The 23877-nt window shown below is 40.7% G+C and overlaps 1 pseudogene across 1 annotated transcript in view; it reads right to left on the reverse strand.

The window, feature by feature from the left end:
• LOC144329447 (keratin, type I cytoskeletal 18 pseudogene) overlaps positions 1-17136 on the reverse strand; it is a 28778-nt pseudogene extending 11642 nt beyond the window's left edge. Inside the window, exon 1 of the transcript XR_013406224.1 lies at positions 17065-17136. The product of XR_013406224.1 is annotated as a keratin, type I cytoskeletal 18 pseudogene (transcript). The remainder of the gene's footprint in view (positions 1-17064) is intronic.
• Between the last annotated feature and the right edge of the window lie 6741 nt (positions 17137-23877).

Raw genomic sequence — 23877 nt, forward strand, 5'->3', positions numbered from 1 at the left:
AGGTCAGGAGTTTGAGGCCAGACTGACTGTCTCTACTAAAAATACAAACATTAGCCGTGCGTGGTGGTGTGTGCCTGTAATCCCAGCTACTTGGGAGGCTGAGGCAGGAGAATTGCTTGAACGTGAGAGATGGAGGTTGCAGTGAGCCGAGATCATGCCACTGTACTCCAGCCTGGGCAACAAGAGCGAGACTCTGTCTCAAAAACAAAAAAAAAAAAAAAAAAAAAAAGAAGAAGAAGAAAGTCTTAGCCCTCTCTAGCATGGGGTCCATGGTGGGCTTGGGTGATAACAAAGCAGAGAACTAGTAGCAAATAAGCCAGAGTCACTGTTGCTGTCTTAAAAAAGGTTTATAGAAGCTCTAGGAAGAATTTAAAAATGGAACTGCTTTTTAAAAGTTCATGAAACTATTCACCCCTCCTCAACCTGTAATACACATCTACTTTGCATCCAGGTTGCCTCTTATCACTGTGAGCATGAAACAGGGTTTGGGAGTTAAGAGATCTGGGTTGAAGGTTTAGTTCTACCACAGACAAGCTGGGGGACACTGAGAAAGTCATTTAACTCCTTGGTGCTTCCCTCTTTCAACTATAAAATAGGGATATTAATAATAACAATTATTTAAAGGGTTACAAATCTAAATGAAATATGCAAATGCTGTGTAACCTACATACCATCACATCAGTTTGTTGTTACTTTACTTAAAAGTAGTGGCAACAGGCCGGGCGTGGTGGCTCAAGCCTGTAATCCCAGCACTTTGGGAGGCCGAGACAGGCGGATCACGAGGTCAGGAGATCGAGACCATCCTGGCTAACACGGTGAAACCCCATCTCTACTAAAAAAAATACAAAAAACTAGCCGGGCGAGGTGGCGGGCGCCCGTAGTCCCAGCTACTCGGGAGGCTGAGCCAGGAGAATGGCGTAAACCCAGGAGGCGGAGCTTGCAGTGAGCTGAGATCCGGCCACTGCACTCCAACCTGGGCGACAGAGCAAGACTCCGTCTCAAAAAAAAAAAAAAAAAAAAAAAAAGTAGTGGCAACAATCTGGTCATTTTCACTTCACCCACTTTGCCTCTACATTTAGCTCATCAAAGGGCAAAACCTGTAAAGGAAAAAAATAGTCTTGAGATAAGGTTCTTAAACCCAGCTGCTCATCAAAAGCACCTGCAGGGCTTGTTAAATGTAGAGCTTCTTAAGACAGAATCTCATTTTGTAGCCCAGGCTGGAGTGCAGTGGCGTAATCTCGGCTCACTGCAACCTCCGACTCCTGGGTTCAAGCAATTATCTTGCCTCAGCCTCCCCAGTAGCTGAGATTACAGGTGCCTGCCACCACACCCAGCTAATTTTTGTATTTTTAGTAGAGATGGGGTTTCACCGTATTGTCAGGCTGGTCTTGAACTCCCAACCTCAAATGATCAGCCTGCCTCAGCCTCCCAAAGTGCTGGTATCACAGGCATGAGCCACTGAGCCCAGCCCTAAATGTAGAGCTTCTTGTGCCCCGGACATACTGAGTCAGATTCTCTAGAGAAAAGATCCAGGACAGGGGACTGATCTTGGACTACACAGGGGACAAATGTGAGCCCCTTTACAATCATGGGGATCTCAAAAATAGAAGCTTGGCTACTAGCTCCTCTATAAAGTTCATCTAAATGAAATATTTAAGTGTAAAATGTTTATTTTTTCATTTTTAAATTTTCATTCATTCATTGTTCAGGTAAGTTCAGAAGTTTTCAAATAACTTTAAAATGTTACACTGAGACTATAATCCTAGGTGGCAACAATCAGTCCTCTCTAAACATGGCACAACTCACAACACTTGCTACTGTCTCACACTCAGTCAATTTCAAATACCTATGCTACCACCAGGCCCCAGCTCCTACATTCTTTGCTCCCTCCTTCTGAACCAAATGGGAGTTACAAGAAAATCCAGTGGGAGTTCTATCTACTGGTTTGGGAAGATTCAGTGAGAAAGGAAAAACTGCATTTTAAACTGTTTAAATCCAAAGATATTACACTACATGAGAAGATATTACTCTTTGTTCTCTTTTCCAAGTGTTTAAGCACCATTACTTTGAATTCTGGTGGTAAATTTTAAATGAACTTTCTAAAGATTTTCTTTAATAAAATAGATTTCTTATAAAACACTTTTTATTTTGTGTTCTTATTTTCAGATTTCATCCCACTTTAAAATACCAATGCTTCTCATGGAAGAACAAAGAGATTCCACTAACTCACAGACACCTGTGCTCCATGTAACTATCAGCAAGTATAGCTGCATGGACACACAATAGTTGCTTGATTCTTTATTTTCACAGTCTGAGACTTTTCACTTGTTAATCATTAAAATAAAAAAATAGAAATTCGTTTTTTGTTTTTTGAGACGGAGTTTCGCTCTTCTTGCCCTGGATGGAGTGCAATGGCACAATCTCGGCTCACTGCAACCTCCGCCTCCCATTCTCCTGCCTCAGCCTCCCGAGTAGCTGAGATTACAGGCATGCACCACCAGGACCAGCTAATTTTGTACTGTAGAGATGGGGTGTCTCCATGTTGGTCTGCTGGTTTCGAACTCCCGACCTCAGGTAATCCACCTGCCTCAGCCTCCCAAAGTGCTGGGATTACAGGCCTGAGCCAACGCACCTGGCCAACAAATTGAAATTCTAAGTTAAATTGCTCAGTTCTCTATTAAGCCTCCACTGTACCTTTAACTTCATAATTACCACAGTCATTATACTGTATTAAATGTTACATGTCTCCTTATTAGAAATAAGCATCTGGAGGGCAGAAGTTATATCTTATTCATTCTTAAAGACTTGGTACAGATCTGACTTTTTTTCTTTTTTTTTTTTTGAGACAGAGTCTTGCACTGTCACCCAGGTGGCTCACTGCAACCTCCGCCTCCTGAGTTCAAGTGATTCTCATGCCTCGGCTTTCAAGTAGCTGGGATTACAGGCATGCACCAACATGCCTGGCTAATTTTTGTATTTTTAGGAGAGACAGGATTTCGCCATGTTGGCCAGGCTGGTAATCCGCCCACCTCAGCCTCTCAAAGTGCTGGGATTACAGTCGTGAGCCACCACGCCCGACCCAGCTCTGGCACATTCTAAGTACAATAAACAAATGCAGAATACAAAACAAGAAAAGCAACAATAGAGAATACATAAATGCACAGTAATTACTATCCTTTAGGAATTTACAGTCTACTGAGGGTAAAAGAGACACATCGACAAAAATTATACAAGATAGAACATTTAAAATGCCACAGGAGAGAAATATAAAGTATAAGAAGAAATCAGGGAGGAAATTATAGCATAAGATATATGTTACAGTATTTTCTTTTTCCCTGGACACTGATTTCCATCTCTAAATAATTGGCAAAAGTTCTTACCACTCAGTTTTAACCTCAGGTTTCTAGTGAATTTATACTCATCATGAAAAATACATATTACGACTTCAAGTGCCCTAAGAAAATATATCATATTCAGAATTATCTCCACTTTTTCTGGCCCAGTATATTTCAATTCTGTAGCCCTAGTATTCACCACCACTATCATATCTCCCCAGGATAGAGAAGTGAGCTAGCACCCACAGCTTAGGTGCGTTAAGGCGTATTGGTTAAAAGCACAGGTTTCGGCACCATGATTCTACCACTTATTTGCTATAAGATCTTGGGCAAATTATTGCTCAGAATGTTAATTTCCTCACCTATAAAATGGGAATATCTACCTCAAAGAGGATTAAATTAGATAATCCATGTGCAAGCACTCACTAAACAATAAATGATAGCTATAATAAAGGATTAACACTAAATATAGTGAACAGGGGCTTGCTAGTCAAACACATGCATAAACTGACTATATACTGTGCTTCATAGTTCACTTTTTTGTTTGTTTGTTTGTTTGTTTGTTTGAGACGGAGTCTCGCTCTGTCGCCCAGGCTGGAGTGCAGTGGCCGGATCTCAGCTCACTGCAAGCTCCGCCTCCCGGGTTCACGCCATTCTCCTGCCTCAGCCTCCTGAGTAGCTGGGACTACAGGCGCCCGCCACCTCGCCCAGCTAGTTTTTTGTATTTTTTAGTAGAGACGGGCTTTCACCGTGTTAGCCAGGATGGTCTCGATCTCCTGACCTCGTGATCCGCCCGTCTCGGCCTCCCAAAGTGCTGGGATTACAGGCTTGAGCCACAGCGCCCGGCCACTCACTTGTTTTATCAACCTTCATAGTTATACCTCCCTTTCCATTTCCAATGCTATTACTCTTTCAAGCCTTTATCTACACTCATACCCAGATAACGTTCTAAATGGTTTTCCATCTCCATCCTCAGACATTTATTGACCAGACTATTATTTTATTTCCACCACAAATGCCTGGCTGGGGTACTGAAAAGAGCTTTAGATTTCAAATCAAAGAATTTGGGTTTGGGTTTCAGCAGTATCACTAAAACATTGTGGAATGCTAAAAATAAATTTCTCAACTGTATAAATGAGTTTTAGATTAAATTATCTTCAATCTCTTTTTTTTTAAAGAAAGGGTCTCACTTTGTCACTCATGCTGGAGTGCAGTGGCATGATCTCAGCTCACTGCAGCCTTGACTTTCTGAGCTCAAGCGATCATCCTACCTCAGTCCCCAAGGTAGCTGGGACTACAGGCATGCGCTAGGGTGCCCAGCTAATTTTTTTTTTTTTTGTATATTTAGTAGAGACAGGGTTTTGCCATGTTGCCCAGGCTGATCTCGAACTCCTGAGTTCAAACAATCCACCCACATTGGCCTCCCAAAGTGCTAGAATTACAGGCATGAGCCACCATGTCCGGCCTTCAGTATCTCTTCCTGCTCTAAGGCTATACCTCCCTTCTGATCAAAAATTGCCTTTGGCTTACAAAATGCAATTCCGCACTGGAGGAGCATTAAACCTTCCACATTCAGTGTGGCATGAGTTTTGCAGGCAGAAGGACTAAGATCTTAATCCTGATTCTCTAGTTTACTGGTTGCTTATCCTTGAACTATTGAACTTCTCTAAGCCTCAGTTTCTTCCACAAAATGGGAATAACAGTAATTCTCTCAGGGGCTTATTATAAGATTTTAGTGAGATATTTGTTAAGTGCTTAGCACACAGTAAACAATAAATAAGTATGAGATTTGTGCCTATTCTAATATTTCCCATTTCTGCCTTCTAGTTATAGGTGTGTGTGTATGTGTGTGTGTGTGTGTGTGTGTGTGTGTGTGTTGAGACATGGTCTCACTCTGTCACCCAGGCTGGAGCACACTGACATGGACAGGGTTCCCTGCCGCCTCAACTTCCTGGCCTCAAGTGATCCTCCCACCTAAGCTGCCCAAGTAGCTAGGGCTAAGGGTGCACACCACCATGCCAGGCTAATTTTTTTTTTTTGTAAAGACAGGGTCTCACTATTGTAGCCCAGGCTTGTCTCAAACTCCTGAGATCAAGAGATCTTCCCGCCTCAGCCTCCCACATTTTTGTTTTTTTAAGATGGATTCTTGCTCTGTCACCCAGGCTGGAGTGCAATGGCACGACCTCAGCTCACTGCAACCTCCACCTCCAGAGTTCAAGCCATTCTCCTGCCTCAGCCTCCCAACTAGCTGGGATTACAGGTGCCCATGACCACGCCCAGCTAATTTTTGTATTTTTAGTAAAGATGGGGATTCACCATGTTGCCAGGTTGGTCTCAAACTCCTGACTAATGATCCACCTGCCTCGGCCTCCAAGGGAGGTGGAGGTGTTGGGATTACAGGCGTGAGCCACAGCGCCCAGCCTAGTTACAGTTTTTAAACTGTTCCTGAAGACCTAGAACTCTGCTTCAATCCGAACAACTGAGTGGGCTGGGTGCGGTGGCTCACGCCTATAATCCCAGCACTTTGGGAGGCTGAGGCAGTGGATCACCTGAGGTCAGGAGTTCGAGACTAGCCTGGCCAACATGGTGAAACCCCATCTCTACTAAAAAATACAAAAATTAGCTGGGCGTGGTGGCTCATGCCTGTAATCCCAGCTACTCGGGAGGCTGAGGCAGGAGAATCACTTGAACCCAGGAGGCGGAGGTTGCAGTGAGCCGAGATCGTGCCATTGCACTCCAGCCTGGGTGACAAGAACAAAACTCCATCTCAAAAAAAAAAAAAAAAAAAAAAAAAAAAAAAAAAATGTGCGGGTTTCCCCTCTCTTTCATATAGTGAAGTTCAACATTAAAAAAATTTTTGAGGTAGTTTCTTCTGTCAAAGAATGCATGAAATCCACTATACCATGGACACAATCGGCTCCAATTAGCTATGCCTACTCTTTGTCAACTGCAATTACTGTGTATACATCAGTATCTCCTATCTTTGGAAATATCTATTCCTCTCTCCTCAGGACTTCTTACTGAAGTCATCCCTAGTCACTCTTCTTTTGAACCCGTTTAGCATTTTATTTTTATTATTTTATTATTTTTATTATTTAGAGACAAGGTCTTGCCCTGTTGCCCAGGCTGGAGTGCAGTGGCATAATCATAGCTCACTGTAACCTTCAAATCCTAGACACAAGCAATCTTTTTACCTCAGCCCCCCAAGTAGCTAGAACTATAGGTGTATGCTAACCTTACCTGGCTAATTTTTAAATGGGGTCTCATTTTGTTGCCCAGGCTCAAACTCCCAGGCTCAATTGATCCTTCTGCTTTAACCTTTTTGAGTAGCTAGGACTACAGGCACATGCCACTGGAACTGCAACTTCTTTTCTGATTCTTATTTTTTCTTGACTTAACTCACATTTAAGGTATTTTCATTTATCCTTTAAATGTGATTATCTCTGTACTAGGAAACAAGTAGTCCCTTTCTATACAGCATGCAAGTTCCCCATTCTCATTCCCTCTCCTCTCCTGCAATCCCTTTCATCCTTATATTTATTTTAATTTTTGTAGAGACAGGGTCTCGCTGTGTTACCTAGGCTAGTCTTGAACTCCTGTCCTCAAGCGATCCTCCTGCTTTGGTCTCCCACAGTGCTGGGACTGCAGGTGTAAGCCACTACGTCCGGCCCTTTCCTTTTCTATTTTATCCCTAAAACCTAACCTCTTACTGTCAACAGCCAATTCTGACTAATCTTGTTTATTATCTGGGCCTCCTCTCTATTGTCTATATTTATTCCATTAAAAAGGTCTGAGCCCATACCTTATTAAATCTGGTTCGTAAATAACTAAAATTATGCTTGCCTTTGGCAACTGTATAAAGACTCCAAGGCCCGTTTAATTAGCAGAAAACAGAGATTACAGCTACATGCTCCTTCAGCTACACCAGCTGTGTGTATAACTCAGCCTTTCTGACAGTCCATACTGTGCTTTGTGATTTGGGGGAGCTTCATGTTTGCTATCCTACCACCTACCTATTCCTATTTTCAGTATCAGCTTTTCCTGAGAAGGGAAAAGGTATAAATATTGATTTCAAAGTCAGGCATATGTTTGAATGGCAGAGACTCAGTAGCTGTATAATCTTTCCAAAACTCTTAATTTATAAAATGAGCATACTAATACCTATTTCATTAAATGAGACAATGCAAAACATCTAGACTCTAGATCAGTATTTGACACATAATAAATATTAAGCGTTATTTCCTTTGTACAAAGGAAAACATGAATTGACAAGGAAAAGTAAGGCCAGGCACGGTGGCTCACGTTTGTAATCCCAGCACTTTGGGAGGCCAAGGCGGGCCAATCACTTGAGGTCAGGAGTTCAAGACCAGCCTGGCCAACATGGTGAAACCCTATCTCTACCAAAAATATAAAAAATTAGCTGGGTGTTCTGGTATGCGCCTGTAATCCCAGCTACTTGGGAGGCTGAGCCAGGAGAATCACTTGAATCTGGGAGGCAGAGGTTGCAGTGAGCCAAGATGGTGCCACAGCACTCCAGCCTGGGCAACAAGAGTGAAACTCCATCTCAAAAAAATAAAGAAAGAAAGAAAAGGAAAAGTGAGACAGAAAAACAACTTAGCTTCTGCAACGTCTATTCAGAAAAATGTATCTATGTCACTAATAAAAATATTTTATCAAAGAATGGTTTTTCTTAAGAAATTAGTAAAATATTGTTATTGATTGATTGAGACAGGTCTTGCATAATTTATTTATAGAGACAGGTCTAGCTGTGTTGCCCAGGCTGGAGTGCAGGAAGTGCAGTGGCCCATCGCAGCTCACTACAACCTCCAGCACCAGGGCTCAAGCAATTCTCTCGCCTCAGCCTCCCAAGTAGCTAGAACTACAGGTATGTGCCATTGCACCTGGCTAATTTTTCCATTTCTGTTAAGACAGATCTTGTTATGTTGTCCAGGCTGGTCTTGAATTCCAGTCCTCAAGCTACCCTCCTGCCTCAGCTTCCCAAAGTGCTGGGATTACAGGTGTGAGCCACCACACCAGGCCAGAAGTTAGTGCAATATTAATTAGTATCGAATTTAACCATAAGGCCTAAATTGTAACATTACATGTTTCTATTATATTGCATAGAATTCAAATCTAATTTTCTGCCTGTAATCCTAGCACTTTGCAAGGCTGAGGTGGGAAGATTACGTGAGGCCAGGAGTTTGAGACCAGCTTGGGCAACATAGTAAGACCTCATCTCTAATGGAAAAAAACATCTAATTTTCATTTAGTCATAAAATGTAGTCTAAATATTGTTGAGACTTACCTAATGCAGGCCTTACTCTACTATAGTCACCATTTATTTCCTAACTGAAACAAGACTGGGAAGGAGGTGTACATAAATAAAACCAAAGAAATGCCCCAACCCTACTCTGCTTTCACTCTGCCTACTCTAGGTCTTTTCTAAAACAATTATATATTTTGAATAGTAATATAAGCACATGATATCAAATTTTTAAAATATAGTAAAATGCAACTCATTTTCTCTTCAGAGAGTCTATCTGTACACAAATTTTTATCTTCATGGTCAAGCAAATACAAACATAAATATACAGGCACACTCCTGTACACCCACAGAATGCACCATTTTAATATTTCACAATAAAATGCCTCAGTTTTTTTGTTTTTTTTTTGAGACGGAGTCCCGCTCTGCCGCCCAGGCTGGAGTGCAGTGGCCGGATCTCAGCTCACTGCAAGCTCCGCCTCCCGGGTTTACGCCATTCTCCTGCCTCAGCCTCCCAAGTAGCTGGGACTACAGGCGCCCACCACCTCGCCCGGCTAGTTTTTTTTTTTTTAATTTTTCAGTAGAGACGGGGTTTCCCCGTGTTAGCCAGGATGGTCTCGATCTCCTGACCTTGTGATCCGCCCGTCTCGGCCTCCCAAAGTGCTGGGATTACAGGCTTGAGCCACCACGCCCGGCCAAAATGCCTCAGTTTTACTACCCAAGCTATAGAGAATGTTCATCTCTCCTAAAACATTTTTTCGGCTAATGATTTTATAAAGTAAAATTTTTACATTTATTTATTTCAATTCCAAAACATAATACAAAGTTCTTAAAAAGATGTGTGAGATGTCTGGAGATATATTCCAAATGAAACTAACAAAACTTTGAAAAATCTGCTTCGGTATCAACAAAAGGAAGTATATGTTATTACACAGGAAGTAACTGTGTTGTTATATTAATTATTTAGTAACCAGGAAGAAATGCTTAAAAATTTTATATCCTAAAAATTTTGTTAATTGCATGAATAGGGCCAGGCATGGTGGCTCACGCCTGTAATCACAGCACTTTGGGAGGCTGAGGTGGGCAGATCACGAAGTCAGCAGTTCAAGACCAGACTGACCAACATGGTGAAACCCTGTCTTTACTAAAAATACAAAAATTAACCAGGAGTGGTGGCGGGCGCCTGTAATCCCAGCTACTCAGGAGCCTGAGGCAGGAGATCTGCTTGAACCCGGGAGGCAGAGGTTGCCGTGAGCCAAGATCGCGCCATTGCACTCTAGCCTAGGCAACAGAGCAAGACTCCATCTCAAAAAAAAAAAAAAAAAAAATTTCATGACTAGCCCAGGCATGGTGGATCACACCTGTAATCCCAGCACTGTGGGAATCCAAGGTGGGAGGATCGCGTGAGCCCAGGAATTTGAGACCAGTTTGGGCAACATAGTGAGACCTTGTCTCTACAAAAAGTTTCTTAAAAATTAGTCAGGCATAGTGGTGTGCACCTGTAGTCCCCACTACTCAGGAGTCTAAGGCAGGAGGATCACTAGAGCCCAGGAGATCAAGGCTGCAGCGAGCTATGATTACACCACTGCACTCCAGCCGGGGCAAGAAAGCAAGACTGTCTCAAAAAAAAAAAAAAAAAAAAAAAAAAAATTGCTGGATTCAAGAATACATCCATTTTAATTTTTAAGTAATCTAAATTGTTCTCTGTAGTGGCGTTCACCAATTTATATTCTCTCAGCTATGATGTAAGTACCTATTTTCCCATAATCTTACCAAGCTAACATTTTATAGTTTAATATGCACATCTCTTACTATGAGACTGGTTCAGAATATTTTCATATGTTTGAAGGCCATCTGCGGCCGGGCGTGGTGGCTCATGCCTGTAATCCTAGCACTTTGGAAGGCTGAAGTGGGTGGATTAACTGAGGTCAGGAGTTCAAGACCAGCTTGGCCAACATGGTGAAACCCCATCTCTACTAAAAATACAAAAAAATTAGCCAGGTGTGGTGGCTCACGCCTGTAATCCCAGCAACTCACAAGGCTGAGGCAGGAAAATCACTTGAACCTGAAAACTGGAGGTTGCAGTGAGCTGAGATTGCACCATTGCACTCCAGCCTGGGCGACAGAGCAAGACTCCATCTCAAAAAAATAAATAATAAAAAGTAAAGGCCATCTGTATTACCTTTCTGTACACGGCATTCATATCATTTCCCCTTTTCTATTATATTTAGGTCTTTCTCAAACTGATAAATACCTGAAGGAAAGTTGTTCTTTGCCTATAATGAGATATTACAGATATTTTTCCCAATCTATTTGTTTGTTGACTTTGTTATGATGAAATATAACCAAATTTATCCTTTCCTTTTTTTAGACAGACTTGCTCTGTTGCCCAGGCTGGAGTACAGTGGTGGGATCATAGCTCACTGCAACTTCAAACTCCTGGAGTCAAGCGATCCTCTCTCCTCAGCCTTCCAAATAGCTAGGAATACAGCTGCATGCCACCACACCCGGCTAATCTGTTTTTTAAATATTTTGTAGAGATGAGGTCTCATTGTTGCCCAAGCTGGCCTTGAACTCCTGGCCTCAAGTGATCCACCCACCTTGGCTTCCCAAAGTCCTGGGATTACAAGTGTGAGCCACTGTGACTGGCCTTATCCTTTTCTTAACCCATTTATGCCCAAGGTTGCAATTTTTTTAATTTTTGCAATCAGACCTTGGCAATGACCTTGAACAGTAGGCCATGAATAACTCCCACATGCTTAGCATTCCAATAATGGAACACTAGGCATATTTGTCCATGTCTTATGGCTTCTAAGTTTTGGGTTCAGCTTAGAAAAGTTTTTCTTATTCAAATATTATTTTTAAGATAATAATTCTACCATAATTCATCATAATAATTTTATAATTTCATTTTTTACATTTAAACCTTTGATTTATCTGGAATCTGTTTGGGGTAAGGAACAACAATGGGGATCCAACTGTTTAAATTCTGGGTTGTCATTCAGTTGTTCCAACACCACTACTGAGTAACTGAGGCTCTTTTTAGATGTTTGACTTTTTAGAAGTTAGACTCAGAAGTAGAGATGACTAATGAGCTTAGAATTAGTGAAACCAACACCAAAATTAGGAATTTAGGGGCCCTAAAACACGTATAACATTAAAAGCACAGATCCCAAAGTCCAACATCTATCACATAGAAAGCATATTAACCAGTACTGTTAGTCTTGGAAGACCTAAGGATGGATTATCTCTAATTCAGTTAAAATAACTATGTCCTATACAATACGTATTAATAATAAGCATTTATATGGCACTTTTACAGTTTGTATAATGTGAGTTCACTTACTTTGTCTTCATAATTACTCTTTAAGAAGATCGGCAGAGATTTTAATTTCCATTTATTGCTGAGGAAAATAATTCAGTGGTGGCACCTTGTCCCTTTACTTATAGGAAATGGTAGTGCCAAACTCAAACCCAGATCTTCTATTTCCAAATATTCACACACTGCTTTTATATCCTGCACCAAGTACTTTTATGAAAAAATTAATGAGACTCCCTACTTACAAGGAGGTTGAAACGATTTTTCAATTAAATATTCAGACTGATCACATACTTAATTCTAAGCATGAAAGGAGTACACAGAAGTAGGAAACATCCTTGGCTTCAAGGAAACTTCAAAGGTCTACAGCAGTTTAAACAAACATGGCTTGGGAGACTGGAAAATAAACTTGAAGGTCAGGAACCATCTTATCTACTCTCTCCATGTCTTATGGTATTTACTGTTGGTATAACTAGAATGTAGTGTTAGGTCAGTAAATATTTGTTGGTTGTGTAAATGTACTGATCGAACCTTCTACACAGGGTGAGATATGAAATAATATCAGACACCATTTATTTTTTCCCAGAGGCTAAACTTTTGTCTGTGACCAAAGAATCAGCCAAATCATCAAACAGCTCTTGGACAATGTAACAAAGAAAGTTCAGGCACCACTTCTGGGCTATACCCACTGACTAAATGTATTTCACAGAAAAATAAAAAACTTTGAACTACATTTCATTTCAAAGCTGCCAAAAGGTTATAAAACAATTTCCAGAACTGAATCCAGTCCAACTGCTAAAAAATACAACTATCATTCACTCTTGCTTTATTTTGAATTTTTACTTCTATAATAAGTAATTGTTCATAATATTTCTCATTAGTTGTACTTTCTTTGTGTTGTTTCCTTCAGATATCTTGTCAACATATATTTTCTTCAGGTCTTTTATTTTTTAATACTAACAATCACTTATCTGCCACATATGATAATTTTTTTTAAACTTCTGAAATATTTTAGCAAATACTAAGGGAGAACAAAACATTAATATAAAAATAAAAGTACAAAAATAAACTCAGTTTACAAAGTTCAATTTGTATCCTGCCACAGATAACTTCACTCCAGAGTCTGCACGCCCTATTCTCCCATCTATCCAGTGACAAGATACCGGCATTGGAGCCTCAAGGACTGCAACTTTTGTTGGCAAAAGCCTTGCATGGGTCAAGATAATTTTTAAACCTTTGATAAAGAAAGCCCAAAGAGACCAGGCTTAAAATGTTAGTGGACGGTTGCATGATAGATATGTTAAGAGTCCTAAACTCAAATACAAAGGAAAGTTGACAATAAACTAGTCAATGCAAAGAGCTTACAAAAGCATAAGCCCAGAAATTACATGCAATGCCTTGTCTTTAAAATACCAAGGAGGCGGCCGGGCATGGTGGCTCACGCCTGTAATACCAGCACTTTGGGAGGCCGAGGTGGGTGGATCACGAGGTCAGGAGTTTGGGACCAGCCTGGCCAACATGGTGACACTCCATCTCTACTAAAAACACAAAAATTAGCCAGGTGTGGTGGCATGCGCCTATAGTCACCTGCTTGGGAGGTGGAGGCAGGAGAATGGCTTGAACCTGGGAGGCGGAGACTGCAGTGAGCCAAGATCGCGCCATTACATTACAGTCTGGGTGACAGAGTGAGACTCCGTCTCGAACAAAACAAAACAAAACAAAAAAACAAGAAGGCATGACTGTTTACACCAGAGTGACAGGGCTTTCTTAAGTGGTTATTTATAGCAAAGGTTTAGTACAGTCAAAGAAATCTGTCATAAATTGCTTCCATATGCTATAAATGTGGATATATTCTAGGTAAAATTATGTGGGTGCTACAGAAGGAGACACGCAAGAGAAACCAGCACAATGCCTGCACACTGTTGAATCTGACACTAGGAAATAAACAGCCAGTTATGAAACAAACAAATTCAATTCTTAATGTTGGAAACAGAATAAGGCTCCATTCTTTTTGGAGAAAAAAGACACTAACCATTTAAAACAGATGGACTTCAACACTAAGAATGTGAATATACTTAACGTACAGAACTGTACATTTAAAAATGGTTAAGATGGTAAATTTTATGCTATGTGTTTTGGAAAGGGGGAATTTTTTTTTTTTTTTTTTTTTTTTTTAAACAGAGACAGGGCCTTGTGCTCTGTCACCCAGGCTGGAGTGCAATGGCCCAATCATAGCTCACTGCATCCCTCAACTCCTGGGCTCAAGTGATCCTCCCACCTCAACCTCCCTAGTAGCTGAGACTTCATGTGTGTGCCACCAAGCCCAGCCAATTTTTTAATTTTTGTTTTTGTAGAGATGGGGTCTTGCTATATTACCCAGGCTGGTCTCAACTCCTGGCCTCAAGTAATCCTTCTGTCTCAGCTTCCCAACGCGCTGGGATTACAGGTGCTAGCCACTGCACCTGGCTATGTTATGTGTTTTTTAACAATTAAAAAGAAAAAAGAAACTTCAAATGAGCTTTAAATTTCCCTTATATTTTTAAATGAATAGATTCATGTGTTATTGAGTACTTAATATATATACACCTGTTACCATGGAGATGGAGGTAAAATATAGAGAAAACCTAATTCCTCTTTTCAAGAAGCTCAAAGCTTAAAGAGAACCAACATTCTAAACTGTTCTTTTTTATTTCTTTTTTTTGAGACAGGGTCTCACTCTGTCACCCAGGCTAGAGCGCAGTGGTACAATCACAGCTCACTGCAGCTTCAACCTTCTGGGCTCAAGCAATCCTCCCACCTCAAGGCTCCTGAGTAACTCGGACCACAGGCATGCACCACCATGCCCAACTAATTTTTGGTGGGGGGGTGTAAGAGAAGACAGAGATGGGGTCTCGCTATGTTGCCTAGGCTGGTCTGGAACTCCTGAGCTCAGGTGATCCTCCTGCCTCAGCCTCCCAAAGTGCTAAGATTACAGGCATGAGCCACAGCACCCTGCCTAAAATCTCCTTAAAAAAAAAAAAAAAATTGATAATAATTTTGGATCACTCAAAGTAGGTGAGTAGCCACTTACCTATGCTTTCTTAAATACATTATCTATCTCTTCCCCCTCTTTTCCTCTCTGCAAGTTCTAGTTGTACGTTAAAGTCTCTGATGCTTAAAATGAAAAATTCTAGGATTCAAACAGATTTGCTAGCCACTATGAAATGGCCCCACCTTGTGTGTCTGAACAAAGAGAGTAAAAACAATGCTCCTGGGCGTCCTGGAATAGAAGAGGTATTTCAAATTGGAGGGAAAAGCAAATCTAGTCTTCTGTCCTTCTTCTAAAGCAATCACCTCCATTCAGTTCAACCCAACACTTACCCTATGCAAACCACTGGGACAAATTCTATCAAAAAGCCATCTCTATTTCAGTCTTCATTATCTTCTCCCTCCTGGGGTCTTACAAAATCTGTGGTCTAGCCGGGTGCGGTGGCTCACGCCTGTAATCCCGCCACTTTGGGAGTCTGAGGCGGGCAGATCACGAGGTCAGGAGTTCGAGACCAGCCTGACAAACATGGTGAAACCCCATCTCTACTAAAAACACAAAAATTAGCCAGGCGTGGTGGCACACGCCTGTAATCCCAGCTACTCAGGAGGCCAAGGCAGGAGAATTGTTTGAACCGGGAGGCAGAGGTTGCAGTGAGCCAAGATTGCACCATTGCACTCCAGCCTGGGCAACAGAGCGAGACTCCGTCTCAAAACAAACAAACAAACACCAATCTGTGGCCTATACCATACAAATTGCTCTTAATCAGAGTATTCTTTGTATTGTTTGCAAAGAACTCCTGTGCCACTGGAAAACGAGTTTAAAGGTAATCGAATCTTTCTAACTCCCCAAAAGAATAGGTTAATGCTTAGTGATGAATAGTCCATCAAAATATACTTATTGAGCATCTCCCATTTGTCATCACTGAATTTGCAGAAGTAGAATTTAAAAAGTAAAGGTTTTAATAACGAAAATGTCCTGTATTTCAAGCCCTATCCTCTTGGTTTCTCTCTCTCTTTAATTAATTAATTTTTTTCTTTTTTTTTAAATAGAGATCGGGTCTTGCTATGTCACCCACGCTGGTCTTGAACACCTGGCCTCAAACAATCCTCCTGCCTCAGCCTCCCAAATTGCTAGGACTACAGGCATGAACCACTACACCTGTCCTTGTTCCTCTCAACACACTCGAATTGATCAGATCTCAGCATTCAAACTGTCAAAATCCATTTCCAAAATTCAAAGAATTCGTCAACAGTAGCACACTTCTCCCCAAAGATACCCTTATACAATAAGCTCCCCCATGACCAGATATAGAGACACAATGATTCCCATAATTTCAGAGGCGGCATTCACATCACATCTGCAAAGAACAAAGAGCAGCTCTTGAATCCGAGAGAGCTAAAAACCGAATGCAGTTGCTTGGTTTCCAACTAGCAAGAACTCAGAAGCTGAAATAATCCAAATGACAGGTATAGTTAAACAGTGTAACAAATGCAATGGAATCTTTAAGCCATACATTTTCCAGACCTTGATAGGGACCTGAGAAATAACCTCTCTGCTTAGAGAGCCCTTAAAAACCCCTGCTTTCATTTTATGTTTCATGGGGGTTAATTTTTCTTTCTACCACTACATAGATTTCTTATTGCAGTGCAAAAGAGCCAAGGCAATCACCAGCTTCAGGGAGAATTTAAAAGGATAAAAATTAAACTCTGCTACTGGATGATTCTCTTTATAATACTGAAGCCACAATACATTACGAAATAGTACAAAGAAAGCATACTCTGATGTTTTGCATCCCTTTCACTCTGCATCCCTTTCACTCCACCCACCCATCACCTCCACCAAAAAAACAAACAAAAAATTTAAAACAGGTTGAGCCACACACAGTATGTTTGACTTGAAAGTTTTGATGACACAGCAGCTTACTCTTGCAAATTATGGCAAATATAGAAGCTTAACAGTGACTTAAAATACAGTTATAGGAAAAATAGACTAAGGATAGAAAGGCAGGGAAGCAGGAAAACCCAAGCACCTTTTTAAAAAGACAACAAATGTATTCAGGTACAAGATCTGCATCAGAAACAGTTTTCTTTCTTTTTCTCTGGTAAATGTAAAGACTTACCCTGAAAAGATTTTCCCAATCCCTGGCCCAGCTTCCACCCATGTTTCTGGAGTAAGCAGTGTCCAGTATTATCCTGACAGACAAAACAGAGAGACAAACCAAAAATATTCCAATAGTATATTCTTCCCTGCCTAGTGACATTTAAACATATGATGAGCAAGAGATAATTCTACATATATGCATGCAAAAAGGTGCTAATAATAGGGTAAATGTGCCAAATAAGAGGGACACTAATGTAAAAAGAAAAGCTGGCTAGTGTTTTACATGGGAAGACCATATAGGATAAAGGTACTTTCTGATGGTATACTGGGCAACTTTTGTACATAACACTTTAAAATGGAGAAAAAGGGGAAAGGGAAAAGGGGAATAATAAATTTTTGAAGTTTTAAAATAACATTAAAAAGCATAAAATAGGCCAGGCACGGTGGCTTACACCCGTAATCTCAGCACTTTGGGAGGCCAAGGTGGGCAGATCACCTGAGGTCAGGAGTTCAAGACCAGCCTGACCAACATGGTGAAATCCTGTCTCTACAAAAATACAAAAATTAGCCGAGCATGATGGTGGGTGCCTATAATCCCAGCTACTCAGGAGGCTGGGGCACAAGAATTGCTGGAACCCCAGAGGCGGAGGTTGCAGTGAGCCAAGATCGTGCTATTGCACTCCAGTCTGGGCGACACAGCAAGACTCTGTCTCACATTAAAAAAAAAACATAAAATCAAAGTACATATACAGTGAAATCCTGTCTCTACAAAAATACAAAAATTAGCCGAGCATGATGGTGGGTGCCTATAATCCCAGCTACTCAGGAGGCTGGGGCACAAGAATTGCTGGAACCCCAGAGGCGGAGGTTGCAGTGAGCCAAGATCGTGCTATTGCACTCCAGTCTGGGCGACACAGCAAGACTCTGTCTCACATTAAAAAAAAAACATAAAATCAAAGTACATATACAGTCATATCTACCACCTAAACAGCACCACTTTAAGATTCTATTTTAAAGAAAATATGCATTGTGTTTAGTTGTTTTATGTGTCAGGCTTTCATGATACAAAGTAAGTTGTAAGTGTAAGACTGTCCCACCACTAGAAATGAAAAAACAATCAGAGCAAAATCCAGGCTAGACTTGATTGGTTTAAAAAAAATAAAGTGTGTCTCTCTCTATATATAGTATATATATATATACACACACACACATATATATATTATATATATATATTTATATAATCCCAGCTACTTGGGAGGCTGAGAAAGAGAATTGCTTGGCCCTGGGGGGCAGAGGTTGCAATGAGGCAAGATGTCGCCACTGCACTCCAGCCTGGGCAACAGATCGAGACTCCCTCTCCATAAATGAATAAATAAATAGAGTCATTAGTGCATGCAGTGGGGAGAAACCAACACACATAATGTCTCATCTTCCCAGGAGCACACTGGAAAAGGTATTTCAATGTAAACTACATGAAAAAAATGCTAAAAACAACAATTAAACGTCAGCTTTTGTTTAAGGGGTCAAGGTACCGGAAACATCTGCAGTCCTTTGTCCAATTCTTTGCTTTTTACAGTTATTGTGAAGTACCAAGACAAGGCTAAAATAAGCACTAACCGTGTCAGAAAAAATGGTGCTATACATTCAAAGGAAAAGATTGAAAATTTCTAAACACAAAATATTCTATAGGTATTAAAATGTAATTTATAGTATTAATCTAGAAATGATTAAAAGTCTCAATATAAGTAATGTTAGCAGAAAACAAAGGTAAACCATTTGAAAATAATCTCATATTTCCTGAAATCAATTTATAAAGCTGATTAAACCACACATTTCTGCATTAAAACCAAATGTTGCACATTAAATTGTTTGTCTTATATCTCCATATTCAACAATAAAATGTTCTTTGGAGTCACTGAGGAAAGTAAACATTGTTTTACTGTTATCTTCTCTAACTAGAAGTTAGAAGGAGATTAAGCCTTTCACTTGTTCAGTTTTGTTTTGTTTTTAAGGGAAAATTTCCTTCTTTAAGTTTATTATAGCATACAACCTGGAGAACTGGGCTAAGCAGCTGATTATTTCATTGATGGGGGAAAATCAGGACACTTTTTTTTTTTTTTTTTTTTTGATACAGGGTGTTGCTCTGTTGCCCGAGCTGGTGTACAGTGGTACAATTATAGCTAACTGCAGCCTTGACCTTCCGGGCTCAAGCAATCCTCCCACCTCAGCCGCATGAGTAGCTGGGATTATAGGCACACACGGCCTTCGCTGGCTACTTTTTAAATTTTTGTAGAGATGAGGTTTCATTATGTTGCCCAGGATGATCTAGAACTCCTGGGCTCAAGCGATTCTCCCTCCTCAGCCTCCCAAAGTGCTGGGATTACAGGGATGAGCCCAGGGTATTTTTAAAAAAACAAAAACTGGAGGCAAACTCTAATGAAAAATGTACTTCTAAAACAAAATATATATTGTTTTAAATATACATATATATACACACACACACACAAAATCATTACGGTGCACGAAAGTTTGCTGCAAGTTATTTTTGCTACATATGAACTGAAAGAATTAGAAACACTACTGATCCCAAGCACTGACTTCCACATTCCTACACATCACAAAAACTTAATGTAACACTACTGCTGCTGTGGCTTCTTCCCTTCTTACCTCCCAAATGAACTGCCAGGAAAAGCACTCCCTTACCCAGTGCTCAGCGTCTATTTACAACTTTCTTACCCCTCCCAAAAAGAAAAGATTAAAAGTCTCAATATAAGTAATGTTTGCAGAAAACAAAGGTAAACAGGCCCTTATTTTACCACTATGAAAACACAGTTACCTGTGCAGAAAATCCTTATTTCATATCATAATTCCTGCAACTGAATAATTCTAGAAGGGACAAGGATAGCAGAATGACTCTAAGAGTATATGGTTGACTAAATTATTGTTTAATCTCTATTTTTTTTTTTTTTTTGAGACTGAGTCTTGCTGTATCACCCAGGCTGGAGTGCAGTGACTCACTGCAAACTCCACCTCCCAGGTTCACGTCACTCTCCTGCCTCAGCCTCCCAAGTAGCTGGGATTACAGGTGCCCACCACTACGCCGAGCCAATTTTTGTATTTTTAGTAGAGAAGACATTTCACCAAGTTGGCCAGGCTGGTCTCGAACTCCTGATCTCAACTGATCCGCCCACCTCGGCCTCCCAAAGTGCTGGTATTACAGGCGTGAGCCACCTGCCTGGCCTTGTTTAATCTCTTAATAGACCCATGTTGTAACTATATTTGGCACCAAGATTTAAGTATTAAACAATGCTGACAAAAATTGTTCCCTCCCTCCCATTTTGTTGTTGTTGTTATGTTTTGTTTTGTTTTGTTTTAAGAAAACTCAATCTTTGGCTAAGTGGAGATGAGACATTATGCTGACTGTGTTATATTATGAGCGCACTAAAATAAACATACAGATGAAGCAGTATGCTATTTCCAAAAGCAGTCCAAGTGGAGTGAGAGTATTTCCATACGAACCTGGCTTTCAAAACTGGGCTGTCAAAAGAACAGTTAAATGTAACACAAAGTAAGAAACTGTCCAATCACAGTTGATTGATGGTCTTTTTTTTTAATCTTGTTTTCAATTCACTGCTTGCAAGTAATGTATGTATTAAAGAAGAGTGAAAGCATAAGTAAATTCACGAGTCAAGGCCAGCTGAGAGATTCAAGGAGAAGCATGTTGTGACTGACAACAGTGAAAGGAAAAGCAAATTTTAAAGGGAGAAGGAGGAAAAAAGAAAAAAAATAAGGTTATATACATTAGCATCATTTAAAACCACTCAAGAGGATGGCTGTCATCTTCTCAGAAAAAAAATGGTAGTGGCATTTCTCTTCAAAAACTTTAGGTTAAAACTGTTATTTAATTAAATCTACTTTCTCAGGGACTATAATAAAATATTTAACAGGCCACTCTAAGTCTTTCCAATCATAACAAAGGCAACAGAAACAACAGACACTTCTCCCAGAATCCCCTCCCCTCGTCAACCTCCTAGGGCAAGTGGATTACCAACACAGAAAACCTGGACCTTTCTTATCATTTCAAAACTACCTGCTTTTGGAGGAAAAGAGGCAGCTCTGTGACTCTGCAGGAAGGGCTAGTATTTAGTATAGTCCCCTTTCCCACCAATAAAAGAAAAAAGGTTGGCCGGGCACGGTGGCTCACGCCTGTAATCCCAGCACTTTGGGAGGCTGAGGCGGGCGGATCACGAGGTCAGGAGATCAAGACCATCCTGGCTAACACGGTGAAACCCCGTCTCTACTAAAAATACAAAAAATTAGCCGGGGATAAGTGGTGGGTGCCGGTAGTCCCAGCTACTCGGGAGGCTGAGGCAGGAGAATGGCGTGAATATGGGAGGCGGAGCTTGCAGTGAGCTGAGATCGGGGCACTGCACTCCAGCCTGGGCTACAGAGCAAGACTCTGTCTCGAAAAAAAAAAAAAGAAAAGAAAAAGCAAAGAAAAAAGATTTTATAAACACTTGTCAAAAGTCCAATAGGCTTAAGGCAAGGTTTTATAAATATTCATCAAAAATCAAAGAGGCTTAAGGATGATGGGTAACACAAGAAGGCACATCAAAATAACTTATAACAATAAGTAAAAACAAACCAGACTTGTTTACCTCTGAAATGATCAAAACTTCTCTGAGAAAGAACAAGAAACTCAATAACCAGTCTGTGAGAAACAAGCAATCTATTCTCTCTGCTTAGTACTGTGATTTTTTCAATTATTTCCATGGATGCTTTTTTTTTTTCTTTTTTTTGTGGGATGAATTCTCACTGTCACCCAGGCTGGAGTGCAGTGGTGCAATCTCAGCTTACTGCAACCTCCGCCTCTTGAGTAGCTGTGACTAGAGGCATGTGCCATCATGCCCAGCCAATCTTTTTTTTTGTATTTTCAGTACAGAGGGGGTTTTCCCCATGTCGGCCAGGCTGGTCTTGAACTCCTGATCTCAAGTGATCCGCCCGCTCAGCCTCCCAAAGTGTTGGGATTACAGGTCTAAGCCACCGCGACTAGTCCATGGATGCTACGTTTTTATTTTTATTTTTTGAGATGGAGTCTCGCTCTGTTGCCCAGGCTGGAGTGCAGTGGTGTGATCTCAGCTCACTACAGCCTCCGCCTCCCGAGTTCATGCGATTCTCCTGCCTCAGCCTCCTGAGACCCTGGGATTACAGGCACATGCCACCACGCCTGGCTAATTTTTGTATTTTTAGTAGAGACAGGGTTTCACCATGTTGGTCAGTCTGGTCTTGAACTCCTGACCTCGTGATCCACCTGCCTCGGCCTCCCAAAGTGCTGGGATTACAGGCCTGAGCCACTGTGCCCGGCCCATGGATGCTATTTATAGCACTAAGTTGGTACAAGTAGCTTATGGCTCAGACATGTAATCTAGACAGAACAAGGGCAATGAATACTAAATTTCTTTCTGGTTTTTTTTTGTTTTGTTTTGTTTTTGAGACAGGGTCTTGCTCTGTCACCCAGGCTGGGGTGCAGCGGCATGGTCACACAGCTCCTGCATCCTTGACCTGCCGTGCTCCCATGCCCAACCAATTTATTTCTAAAGTAGTAATTATTTTGAAAATTTTTTTTTAAAAGTAACTCTTTACTTAATTTCAGTTACTATAATAATGACTAAAAATCTTTTGGCTTTTTTTAAATAAAATAAAATTTGGGGTTTAATTATAATCTCATAGAACCAAAAATAAATTATAGAAACTTTTTAAAAACTATCGGCCGGGCGCGGTGGCTCACACCTGTAATCCCTGCACTTTGGGAGGCTGAGGTAGGCGGATCACCTGAGGTCAGGAGTTCGAGACCAGCCTGGCCAACATATAGTGAAACCCTGTCTCTACTAAAAATACAAAAATTAACTGGGCATAGTGGTGCACGCCTGTAGTCCCAGCTACATGGGAAGCTGAGGCAGGAGAATCGCTTGAACCCAGAAGAAAGAGGTTGCAGCGAGCTGAAATCATGCCACTGCACTCTAGCCTGGGCGACAGAGCAAGACTCCGTCTCTCAAAAGAAGCGTGCACACACACACACACACACACACACACACACAACTCGTGGTTTACAACTAACAAAGATGCATTATACAAGTAGGTTGCTTATAATTTTTTTTCTTCTCAAGAGTCAACTTGATATAATTTAAATGTACATGGAAGAATTGCAAAGGAATCCTACTTTTAATTAATAAGGCAACTGAATTTTGACAAAGGGTAATACACAAAAAGCTGGTTTTCTACATAATTCAGAGTTCTCACAAACCACCTATTTGTTTTCTCTCTTTGCTCAAGACCCTAAACTGGTGGCTATGTGGCCTGTTCTTTGGTTGGAAATGAAGTTCTTCTAATTGGGAGGCTGAGGCATGAGAATCGCTTGAACCTGGGAGGTGGAGGTTGCAGTGAGCTGAGATCGCACCACTGCACTCCAGCCTGAGCAACAGATTGACACTCTGGCTCAAGAAAAAAAAAAAAAAGTTTTTTTTTAAAAAAAAGAACATTATTTAAAATTTTACTCCCAAATAATCAGGCAACAAAAATAAGATCCCTCTTATCTTGTGTGTCCTACTTCTTTTTCTTGTCTTACATATTTGTTTATTCTCCCAGATCCTGTGTCCTACTTCTATCTAATACAATATAGGCTATGAAGCTCCTCCTCCTCCTTCCTAAACTGCCACATCACAAATAATGCATATATTTATGTGTTTCAGAAGTAAATTTTCATTAGAAGTATAATTATTAATATACATTTCTGAACATCCATTTATTTATTTAAAAAATTAAATATCCAGCC

Source organism: Macaca mulatta, chromosome 16, assembly GCF_049350105.2.
Source record: "Macaca mulatta isolate MMU2019108-1 chromosome 16, T2T-MMU8v2.0, whole genome shotgun sequence".
In the NCBI taxonomy this organism is placed as follows: Eukaryota; Metazoa; Chordata; class Mammalia; order Primates; family Cercopithecidae; genus Macaca; species Macaca mulatta.